A 23872-nucleotide genomic window follows, 5' to 3' on the forward strand; every position below is an offset into this window, starting at 1 on the left:
TTTCCAATTTATGTTATAGCTTAATTTTAGGATATATTTTCCTTAAGTGTAATTTTGTAATTATATTTCTATGTAAATAATATATGTAAGGAAAAATAAACAAATAAAAAAAACTTATAATTAAAAAAAAAAAAATTATTGAAAAAAGTATTTTAAATTCATAACTAATTTTTCATGCAGATTTTACATAAAACCATTTGTACATAAATATTACTCAATTAAAAAATATTGTTTTTAAATAATACTCGTTATAATGATACCCGATTTTGTAAATATTAGGCGTAAAAACAACTTAGTTAATAACAGTGTTCTGAAAACTAATTTAAAAAATTAATTTTAGGGTATTTTATGAAGTAAAATTATTTTCCAACAGATTTCAGCTCAATGCATAAATATAAAATAAAACTCAATCATCTTACAAGATTTACATCTCTGTTGATAGTCTAGTTGTACCAACATTTAAAAATAAATATGGACAGCGTACGTTAGATTATATTGTTCCTAAAATATTTAATACATATGTTGCCACTTGACTTGAAAACATGTCTCAATAAAAATAAACTGATGTTTTCATTACTAATGTGGTTTATTACTTATGTATGTATAACTTTCAAATAAGAAACTCAACATTTGTATCTTTCGTTGAATACATTTTTTGAAATCTTTTCTTTTCTTTCATTTTTATTTTATTGACATCTTCTAGGTTTCAATTTTAATAGGTGCTTTTCATTTTTTTTAAATTAAAAATAAAATCTTGTTTTGATTGCATATTTGAGCTCCCACAACTTATTTTTTTAAGTTTCAAAAAAAAAATCTCATTTTTATTTTTTTTTTAATTATTTTAAGACCATTTTTATCTTTTTTGTTAAGATTTTTTTTTCTAATTAAAAAATATATTTTTATTTTCAAGGCATCGAAAACAAAATAATTAATTATTTTTTCATGCCTGTAATCTTATTTAAAAAAAAAAATCTTAATTGAAACTTGGGTCTGAGCACCCGATGACAAACTATTATTTAATAGAAATGAAATATTTATTTAAAAGGGTGTTTTCACATTAAAATATTTCATGGACCCTGAACTGGTGCCTGATGTGTAAGACTGATCTTTTACCTTCAGTAACAAAATTGATCAAATACACTGTGATTGGTGACAATCCAGTGCTCTATGCACCATTAGTAGCCAAAAGGGAATGATTATGTTATTGTTTCGATTTTATATGTTTGTGTTTATTGTGAGGAATATGTTTCATATACAAGAATTATAATTTTAGTTTCTTGAAAATCCTTTTTCGTTTTATTGATGTAGATATGTTTTTATTTTTTTTATTTTTTTATTTCTTTTGAATTTTAACAAAATTGATGTTAAATTATGTAAAAAATAAATAATACACTGACACTCCGGAACGTGCCTGTGGGCAAGTGGAGTGGCTACATCCATAAATAAAAATATATTGAATGTACCGTACCTATTGTATGAACATTTTGGTTAACTATGTATTTGTTTTTTATATTGGATTAAATAAATAAATAAAAATAAATAAATAAAATAAATATCAAGCCTTTTTAAAAAAAAATTCGTTTTTGAGTCAAATAGATTTCGATTAATATAATATCTGAATTATTTTAGCAAGGCGGTAGAATCCAAGGATTCAAGTTCCTTCAGTGCTTTAGTGCATTTCCTAGTCCTTACATCCGGTGAAGGGGCGGGACGTCCGGTCAATATATCTGTAAATAACCTGACCACTACTAAGCTTCTTAAACCCCTCTTTCGAGGGCAAGTGCATATTGCAGTCACATAAATTTTGCCATCCCGAGATATTGACTTTCGACTTTATGAAAAATAACGGTCTCCGTGGCTCAACAACTGAGACTTTATTCTCGGAGAAAACGGAATGAACGGTAACGAGAGCTTTAGTAATCTTTCAAGATCCAATATTGTGTTATTCAAAAACTTAACACTTATCTTTAAATTAAAATAATTTGTTTACATGTAGGCATTAAATTTTATTTATAAATATTCTTACCCGATTATTGCCAAACGACCTGGATTTAATTGAACAAATTAGTAAAATAGTTGCTGGGTTTGGGAAGAGAAGAATCAGAAAATGTATTCGAACCTCAGAGGAATAATGCGCAAGCTATAGAGGGGCCCTGTCGTCATTTTGCATAGAAGAAAACCGTTACATATTTTTGATCAGCGACAACTTCACTCTGCTGGCGGCCATTTTGTTTTGTTTGACAACAGACGCGTAACGGACGCTTTCGTCAATGTACTTGGCTTTGTTTGTAAATAACTTGGATATTTACTCGTGAGAATAAATAATAATCAATAATTTGCAGTATGATTGGTTGTAGCAGTAAGAGCGTTAAAGGTGTACATATTTAAAAGTAATTACAATGCAAATCGATATCGATTTGGCAATTCTCGTCCTGAATACGGCCTATTGTTTAGCTGCGAACTGTAGCTAACTTAATACCTAATAGTCATAGAATGGTTTTTCTACGTTTGGGCTCCTCTACAGCATACGCATTATTACTCTGAAATTCAAATGCATTCGTAAATAACCAAAAGTCAATTTTAATTGTTTAACTGTGTAATAAATTCATTAGTAAGTATTTGTGTTTTGTCTACGCATAAAAATGTCTGCCTTGAAACAGGTTGTACCTAATGAGGCAGAATTCACATAATCCGGAGAAATCTATTACCAAAAACATGTAGTAGATAAAGAAATTGTTATATTCGTTAATAAATCGTGATCATTATTTTCTTATTACTTCTTATTACATTTTCATTTATTTATTAAAACTGGTGTTTTATGTATAAAGATATTGCTATTGTAATAACTATTCAATTGATTTTGTTTTTTTATTCATGGCAACGTGATAATTTTATCATTATTAATTTTATTTTATAACTGGGTAATTTATATTATTCAACACTCTTTTTCTTCAATTTATCTTACTTTTATTCTTATATTCTGGGTAAGAAATTATTTTTATTTTCTCAAATAAATCAAATTATGTATATGTTTTCTTTATTAATCTTTTTGTACAATATACATTATGTTCATTTTTATCAAAACATTATTTTTTTCATACATTTTTTTTTCATACACTTTGCTATTTAATTTAATGCTCTTATTTTTACTGCGCGTAAGAAAACATTTTTTATTTCCAATTTGAGTGCCACAGTGCAATGTTGGGGACGTGCAAAACAAATCTTAATCATTACGGTATTCATTTGCAAGTCGTTGAATTTGGGTTAGTGATAAATTTAATTCACACTTAGTGAATAAATTACTCAAACAAAAAGTTCTGTCTGGTCGGTCTATTTGGGATACGAAAGTGGATTATTTTATCAAATGTTTGTCACTGTCAAGTATTATTTATTGTTCAATATATTGCCTTTACTGCTTATAAGCAGTAAAGGCACATTTTATTTGATAGCCTCATATTGAAGTGACCACTAGATAAAATTATTGTTTTGTCTCGTTTGACATGAGGTCACATTACGATATTTTTTTTCTAAATATGTAATTCTATTTAACATCCGATTTGTTAAATAGTAATACCCACTTTTTAATTTTAATGGTTATGTACAATACACACAATGTATATATTTATGTATTATTAATATTTAAAGCATTAATTTTGCCGTCCAAAATTTATATAAATGGTAAACAATATTTGTATGCAACCTTTTACTGACTTTTCTATATCTACCGGTTTCGAGATGTACCGTCTTTTCGTTAAAATATCAATTATACATTCATTATTATTTTTTATTTTTTTTAAATCTATGTTTATTTTTATTTTATTTTATTTTATTTGGGATTTTTACAGGTATTACAAAAACAAAATAAGTAGAAAAATATTAACAATACTAGAGCCAATTTAAAAAATCCACTGTAAATCTAATGACACATAATATACAAGAAAAGAGTTTACGTAATTTTATGTGTGTGACGTTTGTATTCGTGTAGGTGAATGTGTGTATGCGTGAATGAATGGGGGAGAGGATACATGTGCGTGTGGGAATGAGTGAGGGAGAGGGTGCGTGTGTGTGGGTGCGTAAGTATAAAAAATAATTGTTTAAAAGTAGTAATTATATTAAAAATGGTACAAGAAAGAGCTTGGTAAAAAGTTTGAAACCTTTTTGTTAAAATTCAAATCAAGAAATGTTACAAATTGTATTTTTTTAAAAGTATGTTAAATTTCAAAACCGTATTCTGAAAAAAAGCATTTTATTTTAAAATTTAACTGATACACACTGAATGAATAATGTGCGACGAGTCCCTTACAATACTAGTACGGTAGGTAACCACAGAATGCAGTAAAACGATATAATGTCGACAATAAAACAAGGTTTGACAATACGCGAACGTTGATTCAAAACGAACATTCAAATACATATTAAATGGACCTACCTAATATATAAATAAGAATAACATATAAGTTTGATAGAAATGATTCGAATGTTCTTCGTTTATATCTATTTATTGGTTTTTTAATATGAATTTACGCTTGCTAAATTATGATTTATTATGTTTCTTAGTTTTTAATTTGGTTTTTGATTTTTATTTCAAATTTTTGTATATTTTTTTTAATGTATTTTTTCTAATTTCTTACTTTTTATTATAGTATTATCATAAACTTATTATTATTATTTATTCATATTGTGAAGCTTTAGAACAGGTATACTCGTATATAATATATATCTAGTAAAAGTGCTATAAAAAAACATTGTTATTCTATATGTCATGCATTTATTATTATTTTATTGATTTTTTACATTGCAAATATCGTGGGAATTTAGCAAAAAAGCGTTTTGTCAAAATTTGCCTGTTTTGAATGAATGATGAGGTAATATTATTCAGCCAATGCTCTACAATCTACAAAAATGTATGAAGTCCCATCTACAGGCAAATTATTTTCTTTGATAAGTCACTAGGATATAAATCCGTTCAAAGAATAAAAAAAAAACCTCATGAGTTTTAAAGATGGTATACTAGCATCCCTTATATCATGGATACTGATTTTTTTGAAAAAAAAAACAAAAAAAAATTAAAAAAATTATTGATTTTTTACCAACCCAACTTTTGAAACATTCAAATATTTTGTAGTTAAACGTGATTTTCTCAAGCCTGGGGGTACTGTACACCACTGTTATTGGGCTTCAAGCCCTGTTGTGGTGCTAAATAAATAAATAATAATAAAACTGTATCAATGCCGTGCCCTATGCATCATCTAGAGCGTATAGAGGTAGGATATTATAATAATATTTAAAATCACTTTGTACATATTTTTATTTCCTATCTTATGTTGCATGTTATTTATTTATTTATTATATATATATGGCCTAAGCCAATAACAACAGTTACATGAAGAAACATAAATGCAAGAAACTGAACAAAAAGAACATAAAACTATTTAGCAAAGACAAACAAGGGCAAAACAATAATAGTATACAATATATTTAAAAAAACGTAAGATCAAAAACTTTGAGCTAAACCATGCCAATCCAACTTCTTCCCACACTGTTTAGTCGCGAAGAGATCTACGAAAAGCCTGAAGATCTATCCCGAAAAATTCCAAGTCGTGTGATGTTATTAAGTTGATTGACAACATTAATAATAATCACACTGACCAACCCCATAAAAACACATAAACGTATTCCTAACTTACTTCTTTTATTCTCACAGATGAGGCAATAGAAAGTAACGTGTCTATTTTTATTAATATCTTTGGCAAGAAAGGGGAGGGAACTGTGTTTACTGGAAATGGCAAATCCTTGTGACATTTATTCTGACCAATCCTCCCCCTCACAAAACAACCCCTCACGACCGCGTACGTGATAATTCTATTGAATCAGAGAGGTAATCTTATTTGGAGCATTTTAGAGCGTAAAGGAAAATTGGTTTGAGTGGTCAATGAAATTGAGTTCTCTGGAATAAGATTGTCTTAAATGTATTTGAAGATACGTAGGTCAATACATCAAGAATAAAATGAAAGCATTTACATATTTACTATGTGGAAAAGCGTTTAATGTTTTGAATTTAAAAAAATATTTGACAATTTCCGATAAAGTGAAATTAATATTTGAACTACTTACTTAGTGATTTTTTTATCCTAAATAATTTAAATTTATGTTTATTCCGTGAAAAATCAACAATTCTTAATGAATATATTTTCCAAAAAAACATCAACCTCGCGTTTCTAAGAATAGTATCAATAAATTTTTAAAAACTGATAGATTCTGTAAATAAAAAAATATGAACATGCTAAAATATATTCCATTTTTTTATTGTTACAATATTTCATTGTCTCTGAAATAGAATTTGAATGCAAAAGTGACTCTGTTGTATAGTTTTATTTTATTTATTTCTTTATCATACATTGCACACAAGATTCCAATTTTACAAAAATACCCACCAAGCTACTTTCCGTGGCTTGTTGGTGAAAATTTATATTAATTCTAAAGCATTTAAATATTACTAAAACTTTAAAAAAACAATCAATTTACAGATATAATTAGCAGCCAAAAAAGAAAGCTTTATATATTTTTAAATACAAGTTAGAAACTTTTTATTTTTTTTATTTTTGAAAATACTTGTCTTTAATTCTAGTATTTTTTCACATACAGGATTGTACGCGGTTTATTCAGATATCAATAAACCTTCTTATTTAGTATTTATTTAATGAAAAAACGTATCTAAGTTCTTAACATTTATCAACATATTTTATCTTTAAGCCATTTTACAAAAACCGTTGATGACTGGGCTAGAAAATGGACATCAAGTTGAGGTAGAGCGGGGTTTGGGCCTCGAACCTTGACTCTCTGATTTGAAAATCCACGACACCACCACCGATATCGCAACAAAAAAAAACAAAATATGATCTGTAAAAATTAAAAAATATGGTGCAGCGTAGTACTTTAATATCTGTAACAAGTTTCATCAATTTGATTATATTTTTTTGTAATATTTTATAATGTTTTTTGTATTTATATAATATTTTTACAAGAAATTCTAAAATAAAAAATATTTTACGTGGAATGTATGTTATTTTTCATTTTCTCAAGCGTGATATGTCAATGCCTCCCAACGACTGAACATTATTCAAAAGATACTAGCAGAGTTGAATGGGCGTTTTTGAATCAATGAATGGGGTGACGTTTCAATGACATCAAAATATGAAAAGAAGAGACGTGTAACCCTGTCATGGTCCCAAAAGTGTATCTTCATAAATTGAATTTTATATTTACATATTTAAAATGAGATTTATTTGAAAATTATTGCAACAGAGTGGTAAAACATTTTTGAGAAGGAAATGTGGAAGTCTAGGCAGTAACATGGCTTATGAACTGTCATTGGCTGGTTTCAGTGGCTATTTTACACACCATGTAAAAGTGCGTACAGACCTCCTTCCTACACGTTCATACGTAAGGCCACGGCCAAATTTCCCGCCGGATACAGTTGTTAGAACAGTTAGAAGGAACATACATAAATAAATAAATAAATATCTTGTATAGTAAATAGAAGCTCTGTAGCTATAATAAAAGTTAGGCAAAAAATAAGCAACTCCTACGTGAGAACCGTTTTCACAAAGAGAAATAGATTTTTAATGATAAAAAAATAACACTTACAATTTTAACAAAAAAAACTGTATTTTAGAAATTCTTTATCCTTGCTGATATACTGGAAATCAATATTCTAGAAGAAGTGGAACTTTTCATCATAAAAAATATAGTTATCTAAATTTTTCCCAAAATGATTTATCTACCTACATATTTAATAAAAGGAATGTGTAGAAAAATTTATTAGTGTAAGGCCTGTAACATATAAGTTTACTTTAACATAAAATCATTATTATCATCATCATTACCTTTCCGCAACTAATGGTGCATAGAGCACTGCATTGGTAACCAATCCCAGCGTATTTTGATCATCATTTTTGTTTCATAAAGGTAAGATGATCGGTCTTACGCTTCAGGTACAAGTCCAGGGGCTATGAAATATTCTGGTGTGAAAACACTCTTTTGAATAAATATTTATTATATTCGAGACCGCGATCATTATAAACTGTTTTTTTTTTATTATATTATATGTGCCGTACATATACCTACATGCAGGTATGTAATTTCGATATATGTTTATATTTTTTGTTTATTTGTTTGTTTTGATAAATTTTTATTTTACCGATCGATGGATGTAATAAAATAAAACACGCCTTTTTATTCGACTGGTTTATTTTGACTTTTGACAAGTCCGCGTTAAGGCATTTGTTAAATTTGGTAATGCCATGTCCTTTTTGGTCTTCGCCATCAAGCATCCATAAGCATTCAGACAATTTTATTTTAATAGTAGACAGAAATACACAATTTTAAAAATGTGTTTATGCGTTGATCAATTAATACAAAACTGTATCCAATTAATGTATCTTTAAAGGATGATTCCTCAAAACGGATATTATTACTTATCACTACACACTAATCCCTCCGGTTGACCTATGGAAGACCTTTACGAGTGCCCACGTCACTCTCGACTGGTGACATCACCCAAATCTACCACGTCTAGATCCATGTTGACATGTCAAATTTGGGTCCCAACTGACGTAACAACATTAAGGATGTAAGATGCTGGCTGTTGGAATGTCGTAAGTACGGTTTTCAAGATTCGTAAAAATTAATTCTCAGAATTCTTTTGTTTTATTTCAATATTTACATTTTCCTGAGAATCTCATGGTTGAGTGTGATAGGAGTTTCGTCTACATGTTAAAAATTGAAATCTGTATTTTTTATTTTTCCGTTTTCAGCCGGTTCGTAATGTAGTGGTTGATCAATAAGGTGCTTTTAGAAAAATTCTAAAAATACCAAAATATATATTATATATCGTGGGCTTACAACAAAAATTGACCAAGTGACAAAATCAATAATGTTCAGGGGAGCCATTTTAGTGTTTTTCTAGAGTTCAATTGCTTCTCAAAGATCAGATCAGTAATTTTACATTATGTGTATGTTACTTTCAACTTTAATGTGAAGTATAAACATATTTAAAAACATTATCACATTTATATAAAAAAATATATTAAAAAACTTAGTCAATTTAACCTGTAAAATTTGTCACGAAATTTGGCAGATAATCATTTTTGTTTCGTTCATTGAGGGAGGTAGTATTTTATTTTATTTTATGTTATTTTACAACTATAAATTATGTTTTTGGGATTTTTTATTTCAATAATCCATTTTTTCATATTTATAATAAATAATTAATAATTAAAATAAATAAAAAAAGAACAAATCATTGAGAAGTGTTTCGTAATAATCTAAAAAATAAATTTAATAAATAAACTTTTTATAAAAAAACCGTATCTGTCAAACACTAGTTTACTAACTTACTAACTACTAACTACTTACTCTAACTAACTCTTCACTGGTGATATCACCTACAAGTAAAATCGACTAACTGTAACTTAGTCAATTCTTCGGATCTTAAATTTACTAATAAACGTAACTGTGTGTGTTGGTCAGTTTTACTTGTCAAAAATCTGTAAGCTTTTATCAAATGGTCACATATTTTACAAATTAAATTATTTTTAGAGTGTCGGATTGACTTGGCATTTTTACCAGTCAAGCATTATGCTAATACGATGTCAAAAAGTCAATAATCTCAATTTCGTCATTTTTGCGAATAGTCACTTTTACTTGTATAACCTCGATATATATTATTTATGAAGTTTCAATATATATTTTTTCAACCATATATTTGAAGTGTAGATCTTTGCGTTGCGCATGTTCTTAGGTATTAAAATTTTTAATCTTATCTGTAAAAAAAAAGTTAGGAGCATAAATCAATTTTTTATCGACTTAACAGGGTTGCTTTCGACGAAAATGCATGCAAAAAAGATTGACGGATGTTGTTTTTTTGTATTTAAAAAAAGTTTTTTTTAAATGTTTACAAGCAGCATTCGCTTCTTATGGATCCCAATCAGATTCTTTCCTTAAACTCCTAATAATTTCTACCCATTTTGATTTTCAGTAAAATCACATTCATACCTAAAGTACACCCCTCATGGTAGAAAATCTGAGATTGACATTTGCAAAAAAAATATATATTTAAAAAGAAATTATTTTTTGAGTTGGAATCAAAAATGTAAATGAGTCCTTTTGTATTTACTTAAATTCAATATTTGAATTTTAATAATTTTCGGTTTTAGAATTTAATGATAAACTAGCACCTAGATACCCACTTATTAATGAAAAGGCTTTTTTTTTTTTAACCGAACCCGAACAGTTTTTGCACGCTTTCACCGCACAATTAGTCATTTTACTTTTCATTTCTTTTGACTTCGAATTAAATGTCAAGCTCAAGCAAAACCGGTTTATCGAAAAAATGTTTGCTGGACCAACTAATAACAGGCAAGCAAACGTTTGGGCAGAACAGTGTCTGTCAGGTCCGCTTTTATTTTATATATTACAAAGAACTTTCACCGACAATTTAAAAAAACTTATTTGTATCTAAATTTGTTGCAACTGAGAGTGAAAATAATCTTGAGAAGGGAATATTGAAGTTAAGGCATTTTCAGGACTTATGTAATGTCATTGGCTAGTTTTAGTGGCCACATTACAATCTGTGTTACCTTTACCATTTTAATTTTGATCTAAATAACTCATTAAGGAAGAAATCCAGCCTGTTTAAAAACATTTTGACATACTCAAACTATTGTTGATTTAACGAACTTGTATGTTTCTTTATACGATAATCTGGGTTTAGCTATTTACATAATATTTTAATAAATTCACGCATAATACACAAAAATATCTTGACTTTTTTTAGAAATTTATAGCCAGAAAAAAGTAGAAACAAAATGTGTATCTATACGAAACATAAAATATAATAAAAATGAATTAACAATAATGTTTTAAAATTCCGTGATAATTCAATTAGATTATTTTGCAACTTTTGCGATTTATTGATTCAGTTTTGTAAAAAACACTTAACTTTAATAGCTGTGCGACTTTGATGGTTCTTTTGAGGGAAACTCTTACATCAACTGGAAATGACAAAAAAAAATATGTCGTGACTTTTAGATCTAGGTTTTGCAGTGCAGATGAGAAAACACCTATGAAAATTGTATTTATTTATCAAAAGCATGCAAAAATTAACATATAAATTATCAAGTCCTACTGAACTGCATAAAATGCAGTTCGTCAGCAGGTGCTTATAGTTAAGCTCTTATATATAGACATAATTTTATCTCTTAAATTCTATAAACATATAAAAACTTTTATTTCTATGGAAAAAATAAAAATATGTGCATCGAAAATAAAAAATTGTCCAAATAAAAAAGAAAAACACAAAAAAATTTCAACATAAAAAACCACGTTCTAAAAGCCAGATTCTCAGCAGACGTCATTCCCTTGAGCCAGATAAGTTTTTTTGATTTTTTATATTTAATGGGAGCATATTATACATTTTTGTTATGGCGTACTCTAGTATTCTTTTCCCGTATTTATTAATCAATTTTAGAAGAGCTAGTTCATCTACACTAGTGAACCGATATACATATATTAGATATATCTGAATGTGATACTTTACATCATAAAAGGAGGCTTATTCTCGAAGGACCGTTGATTAAACCTGAGGATGTAAAAGAGCTCACCCCCTACCCAATAGGTCGATACTTTGTGGATCAGGGTATGAAAGGGGATATTTAGCAAAATATAAACTCTCGCCTTCCACACAGTAGCCAGGCTCTTTATAGACCTGGGCTTGGAGGACGAGAACTATTCACGGGGACCCGTCACAATAGATCTGCATAGGTCGCAGTGACGTCAGGAGCTTGCACAGTACTCACCCCCACCACTTTGAATCAGAATGAGAATAATATAAATTAAATATAATACAGGACGGAGAGAACATAATCGAACTAAATGATGTGACTAGGTGAATACTGTAGAATATTAACACGCCCTGTCGTTCTTCCATAGATTGTGTTCTTTTGTTCTTGACGTCTCTGTGGCGGGGATGAATTTAATGCACCCCAGAGCGTTGCGATAAATTTGTCATTCGATTTTGATATTAACAGCTAACGTCATGTGTATAACAATTTGTCGGCCTCGTGGTGTAATAATCAGTGCGTTTGCCTGCCATGCAAGAGGTCTCGAGCTCGATTCCCGGCATGGTTGATATGAAATATTTATTTGAAAGGTTGTTTTCACACTAGAATATTTCATTGTCTCTGGACTGGTACCTTAAGCGTAAGACTGATCACCTTACCTTCGTGTAACAAAATGATCAATTTACAATATGCACCATTAAGTACGGAAAGATAATAATGATGTATAATAATTTGACATATAACAACAATGATGAAGAATATTTACGATGAAGAAATATAGAAGTCTAAACATCTACAGGGCTTATGACACTTTGCACACTGTGCAACCTTCACCATTCTGCCAAAACATAAACATCTACATTTCTAGAATGCTTCCATCTGTTGATGTTTGTAAAGTCAAAGAGCTGAAATCTTTATTGATACAGGTGGAATACACTTGATTGAATTTTTTCACCTCCATATCCAGCAACGTCCGAAAATAGTTTCATACGTCTTCTTGGACCAGGTGAATTTATCAGCAATATTTTGAGAACAGGTGGAATTGAAGGAATATAGATGTTCGTGTATAGGCATAAAAGTGAATATTACAGTGTGTATAGAGGCCACTTAAACCAACCAAGTCTATGTAGTAATATGTTAACATTAACAGCTCTCTAGGAGGTTGAATCCAGTCCTAGTCTACAGAAATTTGGACAAACTAAAAATATCGTTCACAATAAGTTGGTCTTGCATAATGTAATGTATTTTGTTAAACAGAGATGTTAAGTTGCTTTCTTCGGTCGACACTAAATTTCTGTTAAAATAATTTAGCGCGTGTGTTTATCATTGATTCAATACAAGGGTTGCTACTTAAGTTTTAGGATATAGCAACACCAGTGTGAATATATTAAATCTGACATTGGCATCGTAAAGTTTGCCATTTTTAATGGTAAACGTACTCAGAACGTTTTGTCGTACGAGTGATATTTGTGTTGTTTACAGAAACCTTAAAAAAATTAAACTAAACCGTGAACATTTTCGTGCGATGATTTTTTATGACTTTTGACGTGGATTAAAACAACAACACAGTGCCGATCAACTCGCTGTGACTTTTGGTGATGAAGCACCATCTCGAGCCACCGTGTTTCGCTGGTTTTCTGAATTCAATCGTGGTCGCACTTTGTTACAAGTCGAATATCGTGAAGGTCGTCCAAAATCGGCTATTGTGCCAGAAAAAATCGATGCTTTGCGGAAACTGATATTGCGAAATGGCCATGTGACATACCGTGAGATTGAGGCATGCTTGGGCATTAGTTCTACTTGCAAACATTCAATATTGCATGAGCATTTGGTCGTCAAAAAGATTTGTTCGCGTTGGATACCGCATAATTTAACAATCGCTCAAAAAAAGGCTCGTGTCGATTGGCGCAGACAAATGTTTAAAAAATTCAATCGCGCTGCTTCGAAAAATGTCTATAAGATCGTGACGTTCAAATCACATGTTTTGAAGGTACCTCATTCGGACTGAAAAAAGTGCTTCGAAAATTGGTTTTAACGCATGCAAAAGTGTATTGATCTTCAAGGCGAATATTTTGAAAAACAATAAAGCCATTTTCAATTATAAATATTTGTTTTCGCTTGTCTACCTTAAAACTTAATTAGCAACCATTGTATAAACGTTGGATCCGCACAACTAAATAGCTGTTTTTGTATTATTAGATATAAGAAAAAGCGGAAAACAATTAATGTAGTATTTCCTGTTTTGTATTCTATATGAAATAGGTGCAACGTCATTTTTCTTCACCTCTCAGTAAAAATAAACAGCGCTCTGAGATAGAAAATCAATTACTGTTATATTTTTGCTTTATTTGATAAATGCGAGGCGAAAGAATAGTGCTGACCGACGTCGGCGCCGGCGCTTAAACATTGGACGCCTGAAAAATGGCGTGAAAAGGCTTTAGGCATTGTTAACAAATAACATCCGAGAAAAACTGGAATTGAAAAATAGACCTAAGCTGCTTTACAACATTACCCCATTAAGTTGACAGCCTCTATTTACTTCTGGTGTGCCGGCTCAATTTATATGGGTCTTCCAGCGACTTTAGGAGCATGTCTTCAATTTGTTATTTTCGCTAGATTTATAAATTTGTAAAAGTTTTGCTTGGCCCGGACACCTGATAAATATCTTCTTTTAGATTTTAGCCAAATAAAAACAATTATTTTTTAAATACAGAGTACAATTTAGAAAGAAACTTCATGTTTGCATATTTATGTTACTATTATCGCAATACTAAAGCTGAATATTACCAAAAAGGTATACACATAATACAAGACTATCACAACGTGAAGGCTTGTCAGTACCGAGGTCTGTAAACAAGTATGGCCAAAGAACACCTAAAATTTTCAATAAGATTCCTAAACAGATCTTAAAAGAAAATGTTCACAAAACTTTTGAAAAAAAAAATAATTAAATGACTAATATGTAACAAGGCTTTATATTGATTATTATTTTTTATTATTATTCGCGTTTTTAAAAGTGTCCTGAGCTTCACAAATATTGACATGTGGCCGGTTCTTGGAGGTACCTTCTCGGCAAGAACAACAGGTTCTCGATTGCCTAAGCGGACAGACTTTTATTACTTAGCTTCAACAACCCTTGCGAAAGGCGCAATTCAGGTCCTTGTTGCTGACTTTTTATTTTTTACACAATATGTTAGCGTGTTCATTGAATGAAACCATTGTGATATAATATGTACATATATTTTTTTTTTCTTTTTTTCCTCGTGTATCTACTGTATATTATATATTATTTATATATATATATATATATATATATATATTATTTTCACACAATAGGTGTTTTCTGTAAAGTAAAAGGCACTACGTGCCGTGTATATTGATAAATAAATTACTTGTATATGTAAACACAGCATGCACAAATAAAAAAAAAATAGTTTACAATAGACTTTTTTTAAATTGGCCAGCTTAATTGAATTCGATGTTTGTTACTGAAGTTATAATGCGCTTTCATTATTTTTAAATTGTACAAAAATAAATCAAATACTTTTTATATCTAACAGTATTACTTAAATATTTATTTTTGGTGGTCATTTGTTTTTAAACATTCTTTGTAGTCATTTCTTTTTGCAGTGCCTTGTCAGGTCCCCCCGACGCGTCGCAACATTGGCTATCACTACAACGAAAGCATCTCGGTCCTGCGCTTCTTTTTCTTTTCAGGACAACTGATTATAAGATGCGCTTACCATAGTGATGCTTGGGAAAAGATGACCAGAGTGGTTTTCCGTTGCCTTCTCTGGTGAATTTTCCAACCGGGGTGGGGTGACTTTCCCGTAGCTGGTTGGTTCTGGTTTTGAAGCGCCAGAAAGTTACCTTTCATCTCTTCCTTATCTACTGTGATCACACCATTATGATTGTGACTCCATTGCCCAGGGTTTGCGACGTGGACGCTAACGAATCAGACTGATCAGTATTATTGCCGGTGGAATGCATGAATGATTCACACCCTTCAGCAAGATGTGGCTCACTACGACCCAACTGACAGTTCGAACCTCATTGGATTAAAATCTTAGTATTTTTATCTAGATATATGTATAAAGAAATATAAATAAATTTATATAATTCTTAAGAGAAACGAATACAATCCTTGTGAAAGGATCTATCTCTGCGTCATCTACATAAAGGCTTTGACTCGTTTACATCATAAAAGTCAACATTTTGGAAGCCCTCTTAATTTACCCGGGTCTGTTCTAGAGGTCTTGTTACTTCTTTTTATACCCGCATATTTCAAAAATAATTGTTATCTTTTATCAACGGTTAATTACTTTTTCGGCCTCGTGGTGTAATGATCATCGCGTTTGCTTACCATGCAAGAGGTTTTGGGTTCGATTCCTGACATGGTTGAAATGAAATATGTATATAAAAGGGTGTTTACACACTAGAATATTTAATAGTATCTGGACTGGTACCTGAAGAGTAAAACTGATCATCTAATCTCTATGTAACAAAAATGATCAAGATCGCTGCGATTGGTGTACCAATGCCGTGATATATTCACTATGGAGTAGAAAGGGAATGATGATGTTTTTTTTTTTTTTTAATATTGGTTATAAAGATTCACGTTATTTACAATTTACATTAACCCCTTTTACCGTCAGTAAATCTTAGCATAATATATCATTGCAAAGATTGCCAAGTATGATATGTCACATTTCAATAATTTTTACGGAGAGAAATTTCAAAATATGATGGGGTCTAAAAAATAAGAATTCTAGTTAACAAGTTTGATTTAAGGATCAGCATTTATTTATTTATTTATTTACGGACAAAGTCCATTATAAACATTACAATTAAAAGAAATTTTTACAAAGGAATAAAAAAATATAAGGAACAGAAATAAGCAGCAAAGACAGATGATAGATTTTTTAGATTAAGTAAAAAGCATAGGCTAACTATACAGATTCTTTAGCTGATTTGTAAAGAAAGACATCCTTACACCATAATAATCAAGATCTTGATGATCGTTCACCCGCCTGATCATTCTGGGCAAAGGCGACTGTGCACCATAATTGGTCCTGTAGTGACCGAGGAAAAGCATTTCATTATTTCTTAGTCTACGGGTGGGAACGTTAAAAAGAATCTTTTGCAAAATTTCAGGGGCATCAATGAGACAGTTCATAATTTTATACATGCAGATTATATCTGCAATGCATCTGCGTTTTTCAAGACTTGATATGCTTAAAAACCTCTCCATATCAGAATATGAATAGTCTCCTCTTTCCAATCCCATCTTCCATGCAATTTTTCTTATAAAACGATGTTGAACTGATTCAAGGCGCTTGATATGAACAGCATAATGAGGGGACCAGATTACAGATGCATATTCAAGAATAGGGCGAACTAAAGAGCAATAAGTGTTTTAAGTGTAAGCATACTTTGGAAATCAGACGTAGTTCTATTAATAAAGCCTAAAATTTTTAAGGATCTGTTTACTATATTATCAAAGTGTTCCAGAAAAGTTAGTTTATTATCTAGGATCACTCCAAGATCTCTTATAGAGGTGACAATCGAAAGAACTTGGCCATTAAGTTTATAATCAAAAATAAAAGGATGTTTACATTTATGGTATGAAATAATTTTGCATTTATCGATGTTAAGTTCCATGTTATTAGTTTTGCACCAAGTATGAAATGCATTTATGTCTTCTTGGAGTCTGACACAGTCATCAATATTTTTAATTAGCTTAAGTATCTTGTTATCGTCAGCAAAAAGCCAGAATTTGAACATTCGTTTCTCCGGGATTTTTTTTACAGACTTCCAAGCCATCGCATTTAGCTAACTAGAACAAAAACGCCAACATAAGATATGTTTGACATATCATAATAAGCCAACATCTAGAAAACATGACATACCTTTTTCTTTTTTTCTGGTCTTTTGTCAAGTCCAAGCGAGCTGGGTGTGATGTGCCTCTTCAAATGTCCTACAAAGATAATTTGGTAATTGGCGGTCAGAATATTTGTAATGCTTTTGCGGAATATTTCCATTCTGAATTTTTGGAAACTAATGCATCTAGTTGTAGTGTTCCTGCCGAAGAAAATAGTGTAATTGATCTTAATGCTATAGAAATAAATGAGTCATTGGTAACAAAATATCTCAAAAAACTTAAAGTCAGCAAGGGTGCTGGCTTTGATGGCATACACCCTTTTTTTATTTCTAAATGTATTAAACAGCTTGCGCGTCCTCTTACTTATCTTTTTCAATTATCAATAAAGGAAGGCACGTTTCCTGAAATATGGAAAAAGGCAAATATTACACCTGTGCATAAAAAAGGAAATAAGAGTCTTGTAGTAAATTATCGACCCATTTCTCTTCTTCCCATTTTTAGTAAAATCCTTGAAAATATAGTAACCGATCAGCTCTTCGATGTTATAAAACCACATATTAATCCCAATCAACATGGATTCTATAAGAAACGGTCAGTTGAATCAAATCTTTGTGAATTTACCGATATTGTTTTGAATGCAATGGATGCAGGTTTTCAGGTAGACGTTTTATATACGGATTATTCAAAGGCTTTCGATAAAATAAGTCATTCGGTCTTACTTCGCAAGCTTTGGAACATTGGTATACGGGGGAATCTGTATCGTTGGATATGTTCCTACATTAGTAACCGCAGTCAATCGGTCTCACTCAAGGGATTTAATTCATCATTTAAACCAATCCCATCAGGTGTCCCTCAAGGTTCGCATCTTGGACCCTTATTTTTTATTATTTATATCAATGATATAAGTTTATGCATTCAAAACTCAAATTTTTTGCTATACGCTGATGACAATAAAGTATTTAAAATTGTGTCTTCAATAAATGATTGCGAAGTTCTTCAAGCTGACTTAGATAGAATCTGTTGCTATTGCAAGGACAATCAGTTATTATTGAATTCTGATAAATGTCTTGTCATGTCATTTACTCGAAAGAAAAAAAGTATACTATTTGACTACAAACTATCTGGGAAAATTGTCAATCGTTCAATGAAAGCGAGAGATTTGGGTGTACTGATGGATGATAAGCTTTTATTTAGAGATCACATAAATACAATAGTAGATAAGGCGTACAGACTTCTAGGGTTTATCTTACGAATCTCCAAGCCATTCTCATCACCAAATACATTAAAACTTCTTTACTATACTTATGTGCGAAGTCAACTCGAATTCGCTTCATTAGTATGGTCCCCTCAATATAATGTATATATTAATCAAATTGAAAACATTCAAAAGAAATTTATAAGGAGCCTGGAATATCGTTTTGGTAACATTGAAAATGATTACGGCGCATCTTTGATCAATTTTAATATAGAATCACTACAAAAAAGGCGCCTTAGATATGATTTAATTTTTCTTTTCAAAATTCTCAATAACATAGTTGATTCGCCGTATCTTTTACAAAATATTGGTTTCCGTTGTCCTCTTCGCTATACTAGATTAAATTCCCTTTTTTATGTACCAACTTGTAAAAACAATTATACCTCGAATTCATTCATTAGACGCACCTGTAGAAATTATAACGGACTCAGTATTGATGTAGACATTTTTAACTGCACGTTGCATTTGTACAGAAAATTTCTTCATGGGGTCGATTATTTGGGATAGTTGCTGAATGTACATCTTGAGTGGTTTATGCTATGCATATGTGCCGCATGTAATGTATATGTTTGTGTATGTTTTATATGTGCGTTCATGTGTGTGCGTGGATGGCTCGGAGTGTACATTCGGTATTTTTATTTATTTTAATTTATTACCTCCATGGAAAACGCAAATGTCAACAATTATCTTTTTTTCACTTAAAATTCTTATTTATTTTTTATTTTTTGTCACATTTAATGTTTATATCTTTTTAATTTATGAAAACTTAATTGGTCTTTTTATGTTAAAAAATTGTTGTTTTTAATACTGATTTTGTATGACTGTATGTTTTCTAAATAAAATAAAATAAAATAAAAAAAAAAAATACCAACTTTAGAAATACGAGTTGAGTAATGGTTAACAAAAAATAAATTATTTGAAATATCATATTGTGCCATCTGAAGCAAAGACGGCAATACGAGATCTGTTAGACATGTCATATATAGTCAACCATTACTCCATTCCTCAAGATGGTATGTCACAACACAGGTTATTCTAATCGAAAATATGAAACTAATTATTCATTGATGTCGGTTTTGTCATTTTTTATTGAAAAATTACATTTTTAAGTTTATTTTTTGTATAAATTTTACAAAACTTTGTTTGCGAAAACCTTACACTATATGTATTGTAACAAATACTATAGCAATATAATTAAGGTTCTTTTCACAAAATAGTGTACAAAACAAAAAAGACAAATATTTTTTAAAACATTTAAGTTTGTAAGTGAAAATTCTTGATGGAAGTTCAGATTAAAGTATCACTCGTGTTTTATAACAAATATTTTTTGTTTCGTACACCATTTTGTAAAAAGGACCTTAATTATGTTGTTATGGTATTTGTTACAATCAATTTGCTGTAAAATTTCCAACGAAAATAAACGGAAAAATGGCATTTTTCAATAAAAAATTATAAAAGCGCCATCTATGAATGGTTAGTTTCATATTTTTGATTAGAATCACCTTAAATTTCGCCTTTTTAGAAAATTTTTAAACAGTTGTCCGAATTTTTGTTTTTGTGTTTAAAAATAAAATTAACTACATTGAGTAGACTTAAATCAGTGTGTGATTTTAATGTTATAACCATTTTTCCACTGAATATATACATCGTATATTTAACACAAAATTCAGCAGCTGAGCGAATCAAACAAATTAATATTGATGTAACAATGGACAGAGCTATGAATTTTACTTTGCGCAAAATGTTTACTTACATTAGCTTAAGACTAGTTATAACTCCTGTAAATGCCGAAAATTTATATTTCCTTCTCGAAAATTTTTTTGCCGTCTGCGATGAGATCTATTTGTTTTTATTAAACGTAGCTTTTTTTAAAAAAATAATTGTATATGGCAATTTTAAATTTCTCTTTATTTTAAAAGATCCGTAATTCTGCGAGTTTAAGACGGGGTATTTATAATCACGCCACGTTCAGAGAAGAGTAAGGTCGACCACTATCTAAAATATCGATTCTATAGTAAAATAAATTTCCATCTTACCGTATATTGCCTACGGGATATCTAAGAAAATTGATATCGGAAGTTTCCCGCTTAAATAACCTTAATTACGCGGTTAATTATTACCCCAGGTGACATTTTTTTAACCCCGAAGAAAGATAATGGAAGATTATTATGTTTATAGATCGCTTCCAATATGCATGTCTCGATATTTGTATTATTATTTTGAGTTAGTCCAAATTTATATAATAATAATAATATTGATAATTATGGATAACTTATATAGCGCCGTTTTCGTAATATAATACCTCAATGCGCTTAACAAAGTGATTTTATAAAGATATAAAATTAATTTTAACTTTTTAATTTAAGAAAAATAATGTCCTTTTTCATATTACTTTTCCACCCCATGCTAAGAATTTATCCAAATGATTTAGAGCACAAGTGGGTTTTAAGTTTCTTCCGAAACATCACTTCACTCTCACAGTTTCGGATTTCTGCTGGGAGAGAATTCCATGCTGTAGGGCCTGCGACCGCAAATGCACGTTCGCCGAATTTAGTGCGCTGTTTGCGTAGATGTATAATAACTTTACATTTTGACGTAGATGTAGCTGATCTAAGCGTAAGACGTCTGTCAGCTAGTTCATCTAAAATGCAGAGTTCCCTTAGATATTCTGGAGCAGAGTTGTGCCAAAGCCAAAAGAGTTTGTATTCCACCCTCTGTGGAAAACGTAGCCAGTGCAATTCCCGAAGTAGTGGAGTGATATGACTGAATTTAGAGATTCCAAAAATAAGTCTTGCTGCTTCATTTAACACAGCCTGTAGGCGAGTCATTTTATTCATTGGTAGACCTGCGAAGATACCAAACAAACAAACAAACAAACAAACCATCACGCCGTTTCCCCGTAAGGGTAGGCAGAGAGGATAGAACGCCACAACACTCTATCTTTGCATACAGATCTCGCTTCCTCTACATTCATACATCTTCTCATGCACGCGCGCCGATTATTCCGACTTTTGACATGTCCATCTTTAAGTATTTGTTGGATTTGGTCATGCCATGTCTTTCTCGGTCTTCCTCTATTTCTGCATCCATCAACATTCGCATTGTAAATATTCTTAGCCGTTCTCTCGCTGTCCATTCGTTCTACATGTCCAAACCAGCGCAGAGCTCCTTTCTTGATTTTGTCGATAATGCTTGTCTCAGCCTTACATAATGTACGGATCTCAACATTTGTGCATCTATCGTACATAGTTTTACCACACATTCGCCTGAGAGATCGCATTTCGACAGCATCAGCTTACTTTCATCCCTGTTTTTCCAAGTCCATACTTTGCTCCCATACATCAGGGATGGGACCAGGACTCCGTTGTGAACTGCCAATTTTGCCTCTTGTGACAACCATTTATTTGCCAAGGTCGATTTAAGTGCACCGTTCACTCTGTTCCCGGCACTCACCCTCCTTTCAATATCTTTCTCAGTCATTCCATCCCTAGTAAACATACTTCCCAGATACACAAATTCCTCTACTTGTTTTAGTATAACTCCATTCACAGTGATTTCACATTTAGTCATACTTTCATTTCTTTCAAAAACCATCACATTCGATTTATCGACATTCATCAGCAAATCGCTTCTCTTGCATACATCGTAGACACCATGTAGATACCATGTAGAAAAAAACAGGATTTCAGTTTCTCGGGGTTTATCTCAACATTTTACAGAAGAGAATATGGATGCCAAGCCATTTACAGGGCTTATAACTAAAATAAGGTTTAACCTGGCCATTTTGCACGTTGTATAACATTCACCATTCTGCCTATGTTTATCTATCCATATTTAATTAATTCTTCCATCAATTTTCATTCTTTTTCTTTTGCCAATAAATGTTCGAAGTTAGGCAATGCAAGACAATGTTACATAGTGTGTAAAGTGGTAACATAAACTAGCTTATGGCGGATCAATGCCAAGTGTCTATTAGTGTTAATGTTTTATCTAACGTTAAATTATTTTTTCTAATATGGAATATATTATTTTAACATGAAATAATCTTTATAGTGTCTCCTTAACGAACATAATTTTGAAGTATGTTTTTGCCTCAATAGATATTTATTTATTTCATGTCAAGTTCTATTTTGAATAATAAAATTTGATCTCGAAATAAAACATTCATTAAATCATTGAATAATTATCTAGCGTTATGTAAGCAAGCCAATGGACAGTTAATTAATGCCTCCCCTCCAAAAGTTGCTTGAACTGGTGAAGTTTGGGATAATTAAATTATAGCACTGAAAGTGCATTCCAATTCGAAATATTGCATGCATTACCAAGATATGCATTGGAGAGCTCGTTTATTGAATTCTCCTGAAATATTGTGGTATCCCAAATGACACTTATTATCTTATAGAATGGAATAGGCATATTGAAATTCAACGTTTTTATAAAGATTATATTTAAATAATGTTTGCATTGCATTGCAAATTTGTGAAAAATAGTTTTTCATCGTCATTTATTGGTATTGACTTAAATTCAGTGATTTTAAAGTAATGAAAAAAACAGCAATGTTTATAGTATGTCCAAATGTTTTCAGACTGGCTGTATTTTCTCCCTAGGGAGTTATTTAGATTTAACTTTTTTGCATCAGAGAGGGAAAACATTTTTGAGAAGGGATTATGGAAGTTTAGGCATTTACAAGACTCGTCCCGTCATTGGCTGTGGCGGTTAAGTGGTCACTTTACACACTGCATAACATTAATCAATCTGCCAATGTTTAAACATCCACATTTCCTCTACTCTTTCATCTGTTGATTGTTATGGAGTAGAAGAGCTGAAAATTTTATCCGGCTGAACCAATTCACCTACTAGGCAACGCCTGAAAAAAAAATTCCAATTGAATCTCACCCACTTAATAAAGGTTCTTTTATTTATTTTAACATTTATTTTATGTTTGCTTCATAACAAGCCACGAGGCCCACTTACAGTGATAAATTACATCACAGAACGCCCAGGCTTGAGAAAAATCACATATATTTTTTTGTGTACTCACCGGGAATCGAACCCTGAACCTTCTGTGTGTGAGTCAAACATCTTGACCAGTACAACACAGAGGCCGAAAAAAAA

At 30.9% G+C, this 23872-nt stretch overlaps 1 protein-coding gene and 1 long non-coding RNA gene across 2 annotated transcripts in view; both read right to left on the reverse strand.

Moving 5' to 3' along the window:
• LOC148275414 (methanethiol oxidase-like) overlaps positions 1–23872 on the reverse strand; it is a 91633-nt gene that overhangs the window by 36135 nt on the left and 31626 nt on the right. The gene's annotated exons all lie outside the window — the stretch shown is intronic.
• Positions 16421–17562, reverse strand: LOC148275415 (uncharacterized). Its single transcript, XR_015824030.1, has 2 exons — positions 17531–17562; positions 16421–17457 (listed from the first exon to the last, which is right to left on the reverse strand). It is a non-coding gene; the product is annotated as an uncharacterized LOC148275415 (long non-coding RNA).

The sequence above is a fragment of the Micrasema longulum genome, unplaced genomic scaffold (assembly GCF_059751315.1).
Source record: "Micrasema longulum isolate JH-2025_06_02 unplaced genomic scaffold, ASM5975131v1 h1tg001430l, whole genome shotgun sequence".
Taxonomy (NCBI): domain Eukaryota; kingdom Metazoa; phylum Arthropoda; class Insecta; order Trichoptera; family Brachycentridae; genus Micrasema; species Micrasema longulum.